The sequence below is a fragment of the Ambystoma mexicanum genome, chromosome 12, assembly GCF_040938575.1.
Source record: "Ambystoma mexicanum isolate Mex_15411 chromosome 12, UKY_AmexF1_1, whole genome shotgun sequence".
NCBI classification, from domain to species: domain Eukaryota; kingdom Metazoa; phylum Chordata; class Amphibia; order Caudata; family Ambystomatidae; genus Ambystoma; species Ambystoma mexicanum.
In genome coordinates, this window is record NC_090936.1 from 726,936,928 (window position 1) to 726,952,002 (window position 15,075).

A 15,075-nucleotide genomic window follows, 5' to 3' on the forward strand; every position below is an offset into this window, starting at 1 on the left:
TGTCTCTTTATGGTGCAATCGCTTCTCTCTCTCGATCACCCAATCATACAGGTTTCTGTTTTTATTGTTATTGTTTATGAGCATTCTAGTAAAATGATTACCTCTGCACTTCATTAGATAATCCCTGGCTTTTAGTGACATTTCTTCGTAGATGTGTGTTTCTATAATTTCATCCACCCCAGACTCTCATATTAGGTCTTCTAAAAATATCATATATCTTTTCCATGTTCCCAATGAACCAGTGAATTCTATTACCCGATCGATTCAGTGTACAAACACCATTCAACTTTTCTTTTGGAATTTGGTTCAGAGTTATAGAGAATTTCTGGACCATATGGTCTCTGACCTCAGTAGGCAACAGTCTCCAACATAGCAATATGAAGCAAAATGTAATCAATCCATGATGTCAAACCCTCCATGGAACAATGTGAACATATAATGTGAATAATCTACTACCAGTTGCAACAATAGATTAGAGGATATAAACCTCGACCAAATTCTACCACTTAACATTTCCTCCTCTGCAGACTGCAGGGTAATCACCCCATTGTCATTCATGCTTGTCCTCCAAGATACTTTCATATACTTCTTTGAACTCCACAACCTAGCAAAGTTCAGATACCCCATAATAAGAAACAGAGCATCCGTATTATTCCCAAACCAAGTGTCAATAATTTTTTCCAGCTCATTAATCACCCTGATCATTTGAGTGTCCGCTGATGGCGTGTATATATATATTAACGACTGGCAATCTCGTTTCCTTGTTTAACTGTTTGCACTCCAAAATGCCAGCCACTATATTCATATCATTACTCTGAACATCAAATTCCATTAATTTGAAATGATTTTGGGTCCCCACCGTTAGCCCACCATAGGGTTTGCCCTTCACATTCCTTAAAGCCTTTCTCTGTAATATTGTATATCTGTCTACCGACAGATCCTGCATCAAACATGTTTCGTGTAAAGCAAACAAATCAGATTCCAATAGATGGACCAAACCTATCTTCGAGGGAAAGAATGAAACCATCTGGTATTCTAGGATATTATAGTCAGTGGGTTCTTAGTTTGTGGTTCCTGTCAATATATATGATTCCCTCTTTCTTGAGTGGAGCCAACCTGATATGTCAGACGCTCACCACTCTGTTTCAGTCCCTCAATAATGTTAAGTACTAGACCTTCCATTTCCTGCCCATATCCCTTTACTGCATTTTTTTTATCCATTATCCGTAATTACAATCTGTGTTGTCAGGTCTTTGTCTTCAATTTCCTCAAACTTATAGTCCATCTCTAAAAATAGCACTGACTGTAGCAATATAATCTCAGTTATGATAGGTGAGACTAGATGCACTGCCGCCCAATTGGGGCCTTGCATTGATAACAGAATCTCTACAAACATCATGGGCCTCATTAGGACCCTGGCGGCCATGTAATGAACGGTGCTGGTAAGGGAACGGCACCGTTCATTACGGGCCGCACTATTACGAGGACTGCTGGGGGACCCGCTAAGGAACGCCTCGTGAGACCAGGCATCCTTAGCGGGACCCACTAGAAGTCCAGGATACTAACAACGGGCCCTTCATTAACAGGCACGTTGTTAGCATCCTGCCCATTCCCATTGAGCCCTATGTGGGCTCAAATGGGAATGGGGATGTACTGGGCCCGGGTCCCGCGAAAGGGATTTACTGGACCCTCCAAGGTCAGAATAGCCTGGTAAATCTCCTTTTGCGGGACCCGGACCTGGTACCCGGTATGGGGGTAGCATGCCGCTTTTAGCGGCATTGGCTACCTCCATACTCGTAATGAGGCCCCATGTCTTTTGAGGTTACCATCTCAAATTTAGTTGCTTGATGTAAACATTCCAAGACATTGCTGCTATTTAGGAATGGGCTCTGTGATGTAGCTTAAAGGTCAGTGATCTGGATCTTAATTTGGCATTTATATAGCGCTATGTATCTGACCGCTGCTTATTATTACCCACAGTGTGTGGTGCTCATTTATCAACCTCGGAAGGATGAAAGGCTGAGTTTGGCCCTGCCGGGATTCGAACCTGCATTAGCAGGCTCTGCATAGATGTCAAAGCAGCACTCCTACTCGCTGTGCCACTTGACCGCATCTTCTTTGATTTAACCCCATTATGATTTAACAGGAACTTCCTACCACCTTCAACTTCCTTAGGAGCAAACTGCTTTACTACTGAGGCTATATCCATCTCGTCATGTTCTGTCCCTTCACAGCAACTATCATATTCCTTGTCATTTGATAACCCGCCAGAAGGTTCTGAGTTTATTCTAGATCACAATGGGCTTTGTAGATGTGGCTTTTCAAAGATAACCCTACTAGCCCCTTTATTATTTACCTAAGTTCCAAAGAGCTCTGTTTTACCTTAGCTGTCTGTTTATTCACATTGCTAGGTTGTGTCCTAACAATTTCATGTGCATTTTCCTTTAGCTTAAATCTGTCCCTAGTTTCAACACATTGTACCCTGGTGCCAACGACTTCAGCTAGTGAGGGAAGCCCCCATTTTTTCTCCTGTATCGTTTGCGGGGATGTCTATGAGAATTCTTTGTCTTATATATGTTTATAATCGCAGCATCCATAGATGTCGGGCTGTCACCATGTGTTGTTAAAAGGGATAATTCTACATTCAAATCTATGTAATCATCTCCTCTGAGTCTTTTCCTTGTGCTACATATAGAACATCCCCCTTTGTCATTATTTTACATAGTTTCCTAGACCCACCTATAACTTTGGAGCACCTCCCCTAGATGCATTACCTCATTCTTCAATACCTGTTGTTCCTTAAAGATGACATTGCACAATGTGAAAATGGCTTTCAGAATGTTTCCATATTCAGGTTCAAACAAGTGCTCTTCGTCCACAAAATCTGAGGAGAAATCAGTTTCTTTGTAGGTAGGGAAGGCTGCACAAGCATTTTCAAATATTTCATTTAGATTCGGTGACCTCTCTATAATGGTTAGCGGTATAACTCATAGTTATTTAATTGCTACAAAAGAGAATAGTGGAATTAATGTCACAGTGTTTGATCAAAAAACAGAAGATCTGTACATAGCTCCATTTACACTCCTATAATGGAATACTGCTGATGTGGAGGAAACTAAGATTATTCAGATAAGATACCTGCATGGACTACAGGATTGCACATGATGGGGTTGACATAGAGTTACTTTGGAGTAAGCTTAAAAAGCGGGGTACAGTTGAAATTGTCCTGAAACGAGGGGTGGGGGTGTTAGCCCCAAAGTTATTTAATGTGTATAAGTCCATTTTCCAACTGTTCTCAAAGAAGTTACCAACTTTCCTAAAAAGTTACAAAGTGGCTTGGTTATGCTGATGACACTCTAATCATGGACCATACAGCACTACTGCTTACATTATCATTAAATGCCCTGATGTTATGCTCCACAGATGACAAACTAAAGATTAATTTTGATAAAAAACAAAAATAATTATGTTTAACACTAAGAGAGTCACACAACTGAAGAGTTGGCAAGTATCCTCATGCCAAATCCAAGTAGTTGAAATGATACATACTTGAGTAATCTAAATACTAGTAGACGAGATAATCGACACATTATGGGGGTAGATACAAAAAAGGCCTTAACCAAGTTTCATGTGATTAAGCAATATACACACCGAACCTGAGGCTATTCAATAGAAAGCCTGGTGAAAATGTACCATCTTAATACTATACCAACTTCAATATATGGTCTGGACACATATCAGAAATCATTTGCCAATTAAAAATATAAATAAATCTTTGCAATCCAACAACCACAAACATTCCTAGCAGTGTATCCATCTTGCATATTACACATGTTTTTTATTGAGCTTCGATTTAACTTGCTGCCATACATATCAGTGAAAGGTGCTAGATCAGGTATTCCAAAAGAGCCGTGGGATCACTCGTTGAGCTTGAGCGAACTTGGAATCTATACATGATCCTCTCCCTTTTGTTGTTTCATTTCATCAGTTTCTCCACGTGTCTCCCCCTAACACTCTCTCACTCTCTCAATCTCTCTCCATGTTTCTCTATCTCCTCTCTCTTCCCTCTGTGATCTTCTTGGTCTCCCTTGCTCTTAAGCTATACACCTCTTCTTCTACTTCTTCTCCACCTACTCTCTTCTCGCCTTCTCTTCCACCACCCTCTCAGTTACTGCACCTCTCTCCTCTCACCCCTTTCTCTCTTTCTTTACATGCACCTTTCTCCCCTCCCCTCTCCACCTTAATGCCATATCTCTACTCTTCTGTCTCCTGATCTTATTACACTTTCACCTCCTTTCCCTCCCCATTAACTTCTTCCTTCTTATCTCCACCCTCCCCACTATTACTCATACTATCAGCTTTAACGTTCTCACTACTTTCCTGACCCACACTCTCTGTCAATTAAGCTCACTCTCATATCCTCTCAAAATCCCCATACATGTATGCCTTCTCTATCTCTCTTTCTCTCATTCACTCATGTTTTGCATCCACTCACCAAACTCCACTCCACTTGTACCACTCTCTCTCACATACAAGACATAGGGCCTCATTACGAATGTGGCAGAAAGGCAACAACGGCGCTGGTAGTGCTACTGGCAGCATTGTTACCTCTCCGCCACATTAGGAGTTCTGCTTGCCGGTGCTGGACTGCACGCATGGTCCAACCATGCATGCAGACCGGCACCCGCGAGCAGAACTCGTGATTGCACCGGCACCATTATGAACGGTGCCACTGCAAGCATGCTCCCGAGCCCCATTCTGCTCTATGGGGCAGAATGGGGATCTGGAGCCGACCGTACCGGCACCCGCGAATGTGCAATTACCAGCCCATTCATCTTGTAATGGGCCGGTAATGGCCCATTCGCGGGTGCCGGGCCGGTAGTGCGTTTGGCAGTAGCCGTGCCCTTAATAAGGGCACGACTACCGCCAAACAAGTAATGAGGCCCATTACCTGCATTCTCTGAGACCCCTGCTAAGGTATTGTGAGGGGTCAGAAATGTGAGGCGGACAACTTTGTGAAGATTTTTCTATAGATACCATTTTATTAACTCAAAAGGTTGGATATACACCACTATCCATACCCTAATGAGGATTTCCCTGCCTAAAATAAACTAAAGGAAACACACTAACAAAAGGTTCCTGTCCCTCACACTCGTACATAAAACAACTCATCAAGGTAATATATGGTAGTTCAAAAGCAACACATATACTAGTTAAGTTTAGAATATGATAACTGTCTCTCCTTATAATCTTTGTGAATTTCCCTTTCCCAGATTCAAGCAAGATTCTGTTAATCAGTTCCAAAAGAATAAGGAAATCTTGTCTTGTAGCAAAGTTCCAATGCAGTTATTTTAATTTCCACTTGCCAACACAAAGTTCCAACACTTCAGGATTGTTCAACAAGGTGTATTTCTCTGTCACGTGTGACATTAAGGAAAAACAACCTTCTTTGCATAAATTCAGAACTCCTGAATTCAGTAGAGTGAACAAAAATTGCCTTTGTCAGGATTATTCTTCAACCACATTTTGGTTTAGAAACAATTAGCAAAAGTACCCATTCTCAGAACGGGTTCCGCAGACAGACATGATAACACTCTCAATTGTTGAAAATCAATGATCCTGCATCGCTATCGCTGTTAAGAATTGTTTATTGCTTGATGTGCTTTGCCCCCTGAAGCAAACTGCATTGAGAATGGGCGCATGTGGCTGGCTGACATACCCTGGTGAAAATGTTGGTAGGAGGTGAGAGCTGGTGTGCTGCTGCATACTGGCAATCTCTGTGCTCTCTCCCCACCAGTCGCCTCACCCTGGAATGGTGCAGTTTGTTGTGGTGCAGTGCGGTGCAAATATCTCAGAAACCATGCATCCTGGATCCTTGAAACATGGTTTTTGAGGTCCCTTGGGGGGGTGCTCAGGTTTTGTTCCTTGTGTCAGGACCAGTCCTTCTACGACCACATTGATGTTTTGCCGATTTCAGGCAACAGTCTCATGTGTGAAGGTGCTGAAATCCAGTGAAAATGGCGGGGTGTCCAAATGCCATGTAGCTAGTAATGTCTGGAGGGTCCTAACAGGTAACTATGCAGAATTTGGTGCAAATTGGTGTAACGGTGTAGGATTGTATAAGGAACAACGCTTCACCAAGCCACAAGACTTGTGCTGAAATCCAGGGAACGGGTTGGTGTGTCCAAATGTCATTTAGCCAGTAATGTTTGGACGGTCTGAACAGGTAACTATGCAAGATTTTGTGCAGATTGGTGAAACAGTGTGGAATTGTATAAGGGACAACACTTTGCCAAGCTAGAAACCCACAAACCCAAACACAAATGTTGACTTTTATTAATATAGATTATAGACTTCTGCAGCAGTTTATACAACACTTTCTTCAGCAATTAAAGTTTGTCAGCATGATTTGTTTGCACTTTATCAACTTCAAAGCAATTCATCAACTTCCACCTGGTTCATGATTAAAGTCTCTAATGTGATGTCCGCCGTGACCATGATTTGATAAACATATTTGGTCCATTTCTGGATGAATTCATGAATAGATGAAAACATGTAAAATGACAGTATTGCAAGAATTGTTTCTTCCTTGGTGTAAACAATACATTTACAAAAACAGAGCACATAATTGCCAATGACATTTTGCATTTAAAGATGTGAGACCCAGCTCATATGTCAGCCATGGCCTCGGAGTGGATTGTTGGACATTTAAGATTTTCCTCCAGAATTTGGCCTACAATTTGTTCAAACAGTCTGTTGCTATGATATTTCTTGTTTCCAAACCATATAATAAAGAGGGAAATATTTTTTGTCACCAAAAATGATGGCTGTGAATTTACCATATTTATATAAAATTAGCCTGGTCTGAGATATGGCTGAGCTCAGTTTATTTCGTAAAGTGTTTGAATGTAATTCAAATGAAGAGTTTCCATCAAAGGGTAAGCCAAGATATTTATAATTAGGCACAATGACTAAATTAGTGTCCTTAATTCTCCATTCAAATTAATTTCTGTTGGTACGTCTGGGAGTGTACACTACTATTTGTGATTTCTTTAAGTTCATAGCTAGTTCATTATCATCAAAGTATTTGGTGAGAGCAGATAATAATTTTTGTAGCCCAATCAGTGTTTTTGAAGTTAAAACAAGATCATTGGCATACCAAATAGGGCCTGTATCGCTACCTTGTTCATTTTGGGTGAATCAGAAGTTACAGTGAGGAAGATTTATCTTACATCATGAATAAAGAAGTTAAATAGGGCCGAAGAAAGTATCCAACCTTCTTTCAGCCCTCTTGATGTTCTTATCACTATAGACAATAGGGCCATAACAGAGAGTCTAACCTGTATGGATGTGGACGAATGTAGCATGAAGATTATGTCAATAAGACTTGTTGGACATTTCGTTTTAATTAATTTTCAGTCAATTTGACTCTCGAAACGGTGTCGAAGGTGGCATTTAGGTCAATGAATGCAAAGAACAGTGAGGTTTTTGTGCTATGAGCTTGTTCTTTCAATGCATTGAGTGTCAGTAAATTGATTGTTGTGCCCATGCCCGCCACGAAACCTGTTTGATTCTGGTCACAATGTTTACTGGTTTGTGACCATCTATTAAAATCTCTCAGGATTAAACAAGAGAAGATTTTGCCAGGAGAGTCCAATAAGGCTATCGGGCGGTAATTTGAAGGAGTTCCTCGATCACCCTTCTTGAATATCGGAACTATAAGAGACGAACGCTGTGATTCTGGTATCTTTTGTGCGTTGAGAATGTATTGAAAGATGTTGTTAAGTATGGTCGGCCAATGCTTAGGATGCTGTTTCAGCATGTAGTTTGTGAAGCCATCAGGCCATGCAGTACGTGAACATGATGACCTGAGTATAAATTCTTCTATTGTGGTTTCCGCACACTCTAGAAGCCATTGTGATTCAGTTTTGATTTTGTATTTATACAAATAAAAGTTCTTGTTAGCGTATAATTCTGAAAAATGCATTAGCCATTGACTTTCTGAGACACCGTTTAACTGAGACTGAGATTGACTATGTCCTGATTTTTCATTTAATAATTGCCAGATTTGTGAAGCACTTTTGTTAGTTGTTGCAGATAAGAAGGTTTAATCTTGTTGGAACATTTCTGCTTTATGGGCTCGGGACCAATTTCTATATCGACATTTGATGGATTTACGTGCTTGTATTCTTCGGCTAAAGGAAGGTGATTGGAGCATCTCAATTCTCTCTGGTAGATTCTTTTTGCCTGATGAATTTGAAAGTCAAATACATGATTGTGTTTCTTCATGTTGGTGTTGTTAGGAACGTACAGATTTTTAAATGATGACAGTGCTCCTACATAGGATTCAAAGTGAGACCACGATTGTTGTACACTCAGTAAATTGTTTAGTGATGATATATTGTCAGGCGACTATTTAAAATGTGATTTAGCATTGTTGATTGTTAATGTTTGAGTCATCCATTGTAGCTCATGCTCATCTGGAATACCGCTCCATGGCCATGTTAACGTTAACATATGATGATCACTCACTGTTTGTGTTGTTATTTCGAATCTTGTTGCCAACGTGAATATATTTTCAGACAGATATACATAGTCAATGGTACTCTTAGAAGTTCTTCTCTGCCATGTTGGTTGCGATGGAACATCTCCCAGTAAGGCGCCATTTGCCATTCTCATGTTGGCATCTTCCATGTAATTATTCCATTTGTTGACTTCTTGCTTTTTTTCCCCCTTAGTTAGTTCAATACAATTGAGATTAAGGTCTCCAAACAAAACCATAAATGTGATTCCATTTGATTTTGCTATTAGTTCAAACAAGATGGATAAATCTCTATAAAAGGTTTTGTCGGAACTAGCCGATGGATTTCTATACAGATTAATAAGCGCTAGATCTTGAAAGCCATTTGAGATTCTGACACGTTGGATAAAATTATTGGGCAAAGCCCAGGAGTGTAATTTTAGGCCTGTGCTGACTTTTATTGCAACTAGAAGGCTTGCCATGGGGCGTCCTTTCTGAGCAGGTATCGCTGGAAGAAGAACCATGTCATGATCATCCTAAACTGGTGTTGCTGTTATCCATGTTTCCTACAAGTCTACTATGTCAACTTCATTCAAATTGATGTTTCAACCCCATTGCAGATGACTATTACCCCTAGTGTTCCAACTTGTTAGTGAACAGGAATTTTCTTTTTTGGTCTCTTGAAGTAATGGTTATACTTGTGTTTGCATTTTGCCTCCTGTTTGTGTTTTTTGACCCAATTCACGAAACGAACATTGGCATTCTGTACAGGTGATTTTTATCAGTGTTTGTCGTTCAGTTGTTTTTTCTTTGTTCATACGTTCTTGGCCTTGTGCCAAAAGGAATCCCGTTTTGAACAGCTCCATTTTTGCTCTCCAAAATGTATTTAGAACTAAGCCTGATTTCATCCATAATCGTACGATGGATAGATTTACATCGCATATGAACTCAACCTGATCAATGTCAGCTGATGTAATGTCCTCCAATTCATGTATGTCATTAAATATATTTAAAATACTTGTTCTAGATGAATCGTATCTTTCATAGGGGGCGTCGCGACATTTCAATATCAGCGTATGATAGTTTGCAAACTTATTCTTTTTGAATTCCACCTTTTGGTTTTTATTGTTAGAATCATCGATGGGTTGGTGATGTGTTAATTCTTTCATCGGAATAGTTTTCTGTTGAGTCTTCACTGATTCAACTATCCTCTGTTGAGTCATACAGGCATTGGAAGCTCCATTGTTACTTGTGCAAACTGCTGTTTGACCAAAATCATTTGTTGGAGCGACGATCTTCATCTCATTAGCACGCTGTGAAAGATAAGTTTCCAGTGTTGCTTTGATTATGGTAGCCTGATCATTTATGTTTTTGTAACCTCTTTTTCTTTTGGGATCAAGAGGGGAGAATTTATTTAGGCTGGTTGAATAGACTTCCCCAGAGTTGTAGACGGGTATAGTCCCGCCAAACTATCAGTTGCATCAGATTCGAGGACGGTTACTAATTGATTTAAGGGTGAGTGATTCAATGGTTGTCATGGAATCCTTTTCTTTTGTTTTGTAGAACCTTCATTTTTACTTGTCTGTATGTCTGTTTCCAGTCCTGTTACTGCCTTTAGTGATGATTTCATTTTTTGATGTTCTTGAGTGGATTTGGTGAGATCAATCACCTGTGCACGTGAGAGAAGATTAGTTGTTTTATTTGCTTTATTGTTTGTTTGATAAGGTTTAGTTATAAGATGTCTTGCTCGTCCTTTCATGCAAGTTCGTTTGTTGAAGACTTCATAAGAATCTTTTTTGAGTTCTGAGAGCCAGTGGTTGGTTGATTTTCTACACTTACCCAGGATGAGTTAGGATCCACTATAATGGGTACATCAGTTTCAATAGGGTGAATGATATGGCCAAAGGATGGCAAAACTTGAAGGGTAATTCATAGAATTCAGCGCACAAGTGGTGCACACAGCAGGTGCACAGTGTGCTCGTTCGACAGTCTGCGCCAGCCGCATGCGCTGAAAACCATTTCCACGCACAGCGTATTTATGGATTTTAACATCCAAAACAAGCCATGGCGCAGAGTGGCACAGCGACCCTGCAGCAGCGTCAGTTACGCCCCCAATCCCTCCCCGTGCGCCATGCACAGCGTACAAATCCCGCACATGGCACACAGGTCTCCAACCACGAAAACGCCTGTAAAACTCCCCACGCACCCCTCCGAATACATGTACACCCGGCGCAGGGAGTTTCACACACGAATGGCCCTGTGCGAGCGGGATACGTGTATAACTGGGGTTTGCGGGAAGTTTCACACGCGATTGGCCTTGTGCGAGCGGGGTACGTGTATAACTGGGGTTCACGGGGAGTTTCACACGCGATTGCCCCGTGCGAGCAGGGTACGTGTATTACTGGGGTTCGTGGGAAGTTTCACACGTGATTGGCCCTGTACGAGTGGGATACGTGTATTACTGGTATTCGCGGGAAGTGTCACACGCGATTGGCCCTGTGCGAGCGGGGTACCTGTATTACTGGGGTTCGCAGGAAGTTTCACACGTGATTGGCCCTGTGCGAGCGGGTTACGTGTATTACTGGGGTTCGCGGGAAGTGTCACACGCGATTGGCCCTGTGCGAGCGGGGTACGTGTATTACTGGGGTTCGCGGGAAGTGTCACACGCGATTGGCCCTGTGCGAGCGGGTTACGTGTATTACTGGGGTTCGCGGGAAATGTCACACACGATTGGGCCTGTGCGAGCAGTGTACCTGTATTACTGGGGTTCGCAGGGAGTTTCACATGCGATTGGCCCTGTGCGAGTGGGGTACGTGTATGTCGGGGGTGCACGGGAAGTTTCACATGCGATTTCGCTGACAGAGCGGGGTACGTGTATTACTGGGGTTCACAGGGAGTTTCACACGCGATTGGCCCTGTGCAAACGGGGTACGTGTATGTCGGGGGTGGCGGGAAGTTTCACACACGATTTCGCTGTCAGAGTGGGGTACGTGTATCCAGTGGGGTGCACGGGGAGTCCCACACGTAAATTGGCAGTGTGGGTCCTCCCAGGTGTTGCCTCTACCCCCTCCACAGCCCCTGCAGGCAGCCCACACCACAGAGTACTACCCTGCACCCCTGGTCATGTCCCGCAGACAGCCCATCCACCATGGGCATGCCCCCCACCCAAGCCACATGTCACGTTGCAAAATGATCACCAACTCATGTCCCCCTGCACCCCCACCCTCCAGCAGGGAGGGGCTCCTGCCAGCAGGCCCCCAATCATGTCCCACTCATGTCCCCCTACACACCCACCCCCCAGCAGTGAGGGGCACCTGCCAGCAGGCCCCCACTCATGTCCCCCTGCACCCCCACCCCCCAGCACTGAGGGGCACCTGCCAGCAGGCCCCCACTCATGTCCCACTCATGTCCCCCTGCACCCCCATTCCCCAGCAGTGAGGGGCACCTGCCAGCAGGCACCCACGCATGTCCCCCTGCACCCCCATCCCCCAGCAGTGAGGGTCACCTGCCAGCAGGCCCCCCACTCATGTCCCACTCATGTCCCCCTGCACCCCCACCCCCCAGCAGTGACGGTCACCTGCCAGCAGACCCCCACTCATGTCCCACTCATGTCCCTCTGCACCCCTACCCCCCAGCAATGAGGGGCACCTGCCAGCAGGCCCCCACTCATGTCCCACTCATATCCCATGCACCCCCACCCCCCAGCAGTGAGGGGCACCTGCCAGCAGGCCCCCACTCATGTCCCACTCATGTCCCCCTGCACCTCCATCCCCCAGCAGTGAGTGACACCTGCCAGCAGGCCCCCACTCATGTCCCACTCATGTCCCCCTGCACCCCCACCCCCAAGCAGTGAGGGACACCTGCCAGCAGGCCCCCACTCATGTCCCCCTGCACCCTCACCCCCAAGCAGTGAGGGGCAGCTGCCAGCAGGCCCCCACTCATGTCCCACTCATGTCCCCCTCCACCCCCACCCCCCAGCAGGGAGGGGCACCTGCCAGCAGGCCCCCACTCATGTCCCCCTGCACCCCCACCCCCAGCACTGAGGGGCAGCTGCCAGCAGGCCCCCACTCATGTCCCACTCATGTCCCCCTGCACCCCCACCCCCCAGCAGTGAGGGGCACCTGCCAGCAGGCCCCCACTCATGTCCCACTCATGTCCCCCTGCACCCCCATTCCCCAGCAGTGAGGGGCACCTGCCAGCAGGCACCCACGCATGTCCCCCTGCACCCCCATCCCCCAGCAGTGAGGGTCACCTGCCAGCAGGCCCCCCACTCATGTCCCACTCATGTCCCCCTGCACCCCCACCCCCCAGCAGTGACGGTCACCTGCCAGCAGACCCCCACTCATGTCCCACTCATGTCCCTCTGCACCCCTACCCCCCAGCAATGAGGGGCACCTGCCAGCAGGCCCCCACTCATGTCCCACTCATGTCCCCCTGCACCTCCATCCCCCAGCAGTGAGTGGCACCTGCCAGCAGGCCCCCACTCATGTCCCACTCATGTCCCCCTGCGCCCCCACCCCCAAGCAGTGAGGGACACCTGCCAGCAGGCCCCCACTCATGTCCCCCTGCACCCTCACCCCCAAGCAGTGAGGGGCAGCTGCCAGCAGGCCCCCACTCATGTCCCACTCATGTCCCCCTGCACCCCCACCCCCCAGCAGGGAGGGGCACCTGCCAGCAGGCCCCCACTCATGTCCCCCTGCACCCCCACCCCCAGCACTGAGGGGCAGCTGCCAGCAGGCCCCCACTCATGTCCCACTCATGTCCCCCTGCACCCCCACCCCCCAGCAGTGAGGGGCACCTGCCAGCAGGCCCCCACTCATGTCCCACTCATGTCCCCCTGCACCCCCATTCCCCAGCAGTGAGGGGCACCTGCCAGCAGGCACCCACGCATGTCCCCCTGCACCCCCATCCCCCAGCAGTGAGGGTCACTTGCCAGCAGGCCCCCCACTCATGTCCCACTCATGTCCCCCTGCACCCCCACCCCCAGCAGTGACGGTCACCTGCCAGCAGATCCCCACTCATGTCCCACTCATGTCCCCCTGCACCCCCACCCCCCAGCAGTGAGGGGCACCTGCCAGCAGGCCCCCACCCATGTCCCACTCATGTCCCCTGCACCCCCACCCCCCAGCCATGAGGGGCACCTGCCAGCAGGCCCCCACTCATGTCCCACTCATGTCCCCCTGCACCTCCAACCCCCAACAGTGAGTGGCACCTGCCAGCAGGCCCCCACTCATGTCCCACTCAAGTCCCCCTGCACCCCCACCCCCAAGCAGTGAGTGACCTAACCTGCCAGCAGGCCCCCACTCATGTCCCACTCAAGTCCCCCTGCACCCCCACCCCCAAGCAGTGAGTGACACCTGCCAGCAGGCCCCCACTCATGTCCCCCTGCACCCTCCCCCCCAAGCAGTGAGGGGCAGCTGCCAGCAGGCCCCCACTCATGTCCCCCTGCACCCCCACCCCACAGCAGTGAGGGACAGCTGCCAGCAGGCCCCCACTCATGTCCCACTCATGTCCCCCTGCACCCCCACCCCCCAGCAGTGAGGGGCACCTGCCAGCAGGCCCCCACTTATGTTCCCCTGCACCCCCACCCCCAGCAGTGAGGGGCACCTGCCAGCAGGCCCCCACTCATGTCCCCCTGCACCTCCACCTCCCAGCAGTGAGGGGCAGCTGCCAGCAGGCCCCCACTCATGTTCCACTCATGTCCCCCTGCACCCCCACCCCCCAACAGTGAGGGGCACCTGCCAGCAGGCCCCCACTCATGTCCCCCCCACATGAAATAAAGATGCACAATCATGGGCCACTTCCACACCAAAATACCACAGCACGCCACCTCATTCTTGAGACGCAATGATTTCCCAATCCACCCCACACTGACATGATGCCTATCTCAAGACACAAACTAAAAGTCAACTATGTACATCAACACATGTGTGTCACACACACACACTGGTTGGCATTGATTGTGTAAACCCACATTTTCACATGCATTAACCAAATGAGTGAATCCCACACATGGAACTAAAATATCAAAATGTATTACGTACAAAAATAAAGCAATGAAATGAAAGCATAACAAAATAGCAAACATGAAATGAAAACATGTGCAAAAGATGAGTAAAGAAAAGTATAACCAATCCAAAGAAATCAGAAACAAAAATAGTCCAAAATCTCCCTTCACCAACGCAAATCCAAAGAAAACGTAAAAAAAAATCCATTAATCCATGGTGAAATCAAAAGAAAAAGTTCAAATAAATCCATTGTCCAACTATGTACAATCCATTGTCAAGGGTCCATGAGCCCAACGAAAGAAACGAAACCTACCTAAGAAACTACCTAATAAAAAAACTATATACAAATGTGTGTGGCATAGTCCATTCACAACAAATCAAAGGAAAAGGAAAAGGAAACCTAACTCTAAAAACTATTTACAATGGCAGCGGGCTAGTCCGACGGCTCACTTCCCGATTTCCCGGGCCAGGGAATCATTGAACTCCTGCTCGATGTCCCGGAGGCGGTCCACTTCCATGGCCATGAGGGGTTCACAGGGACGATGA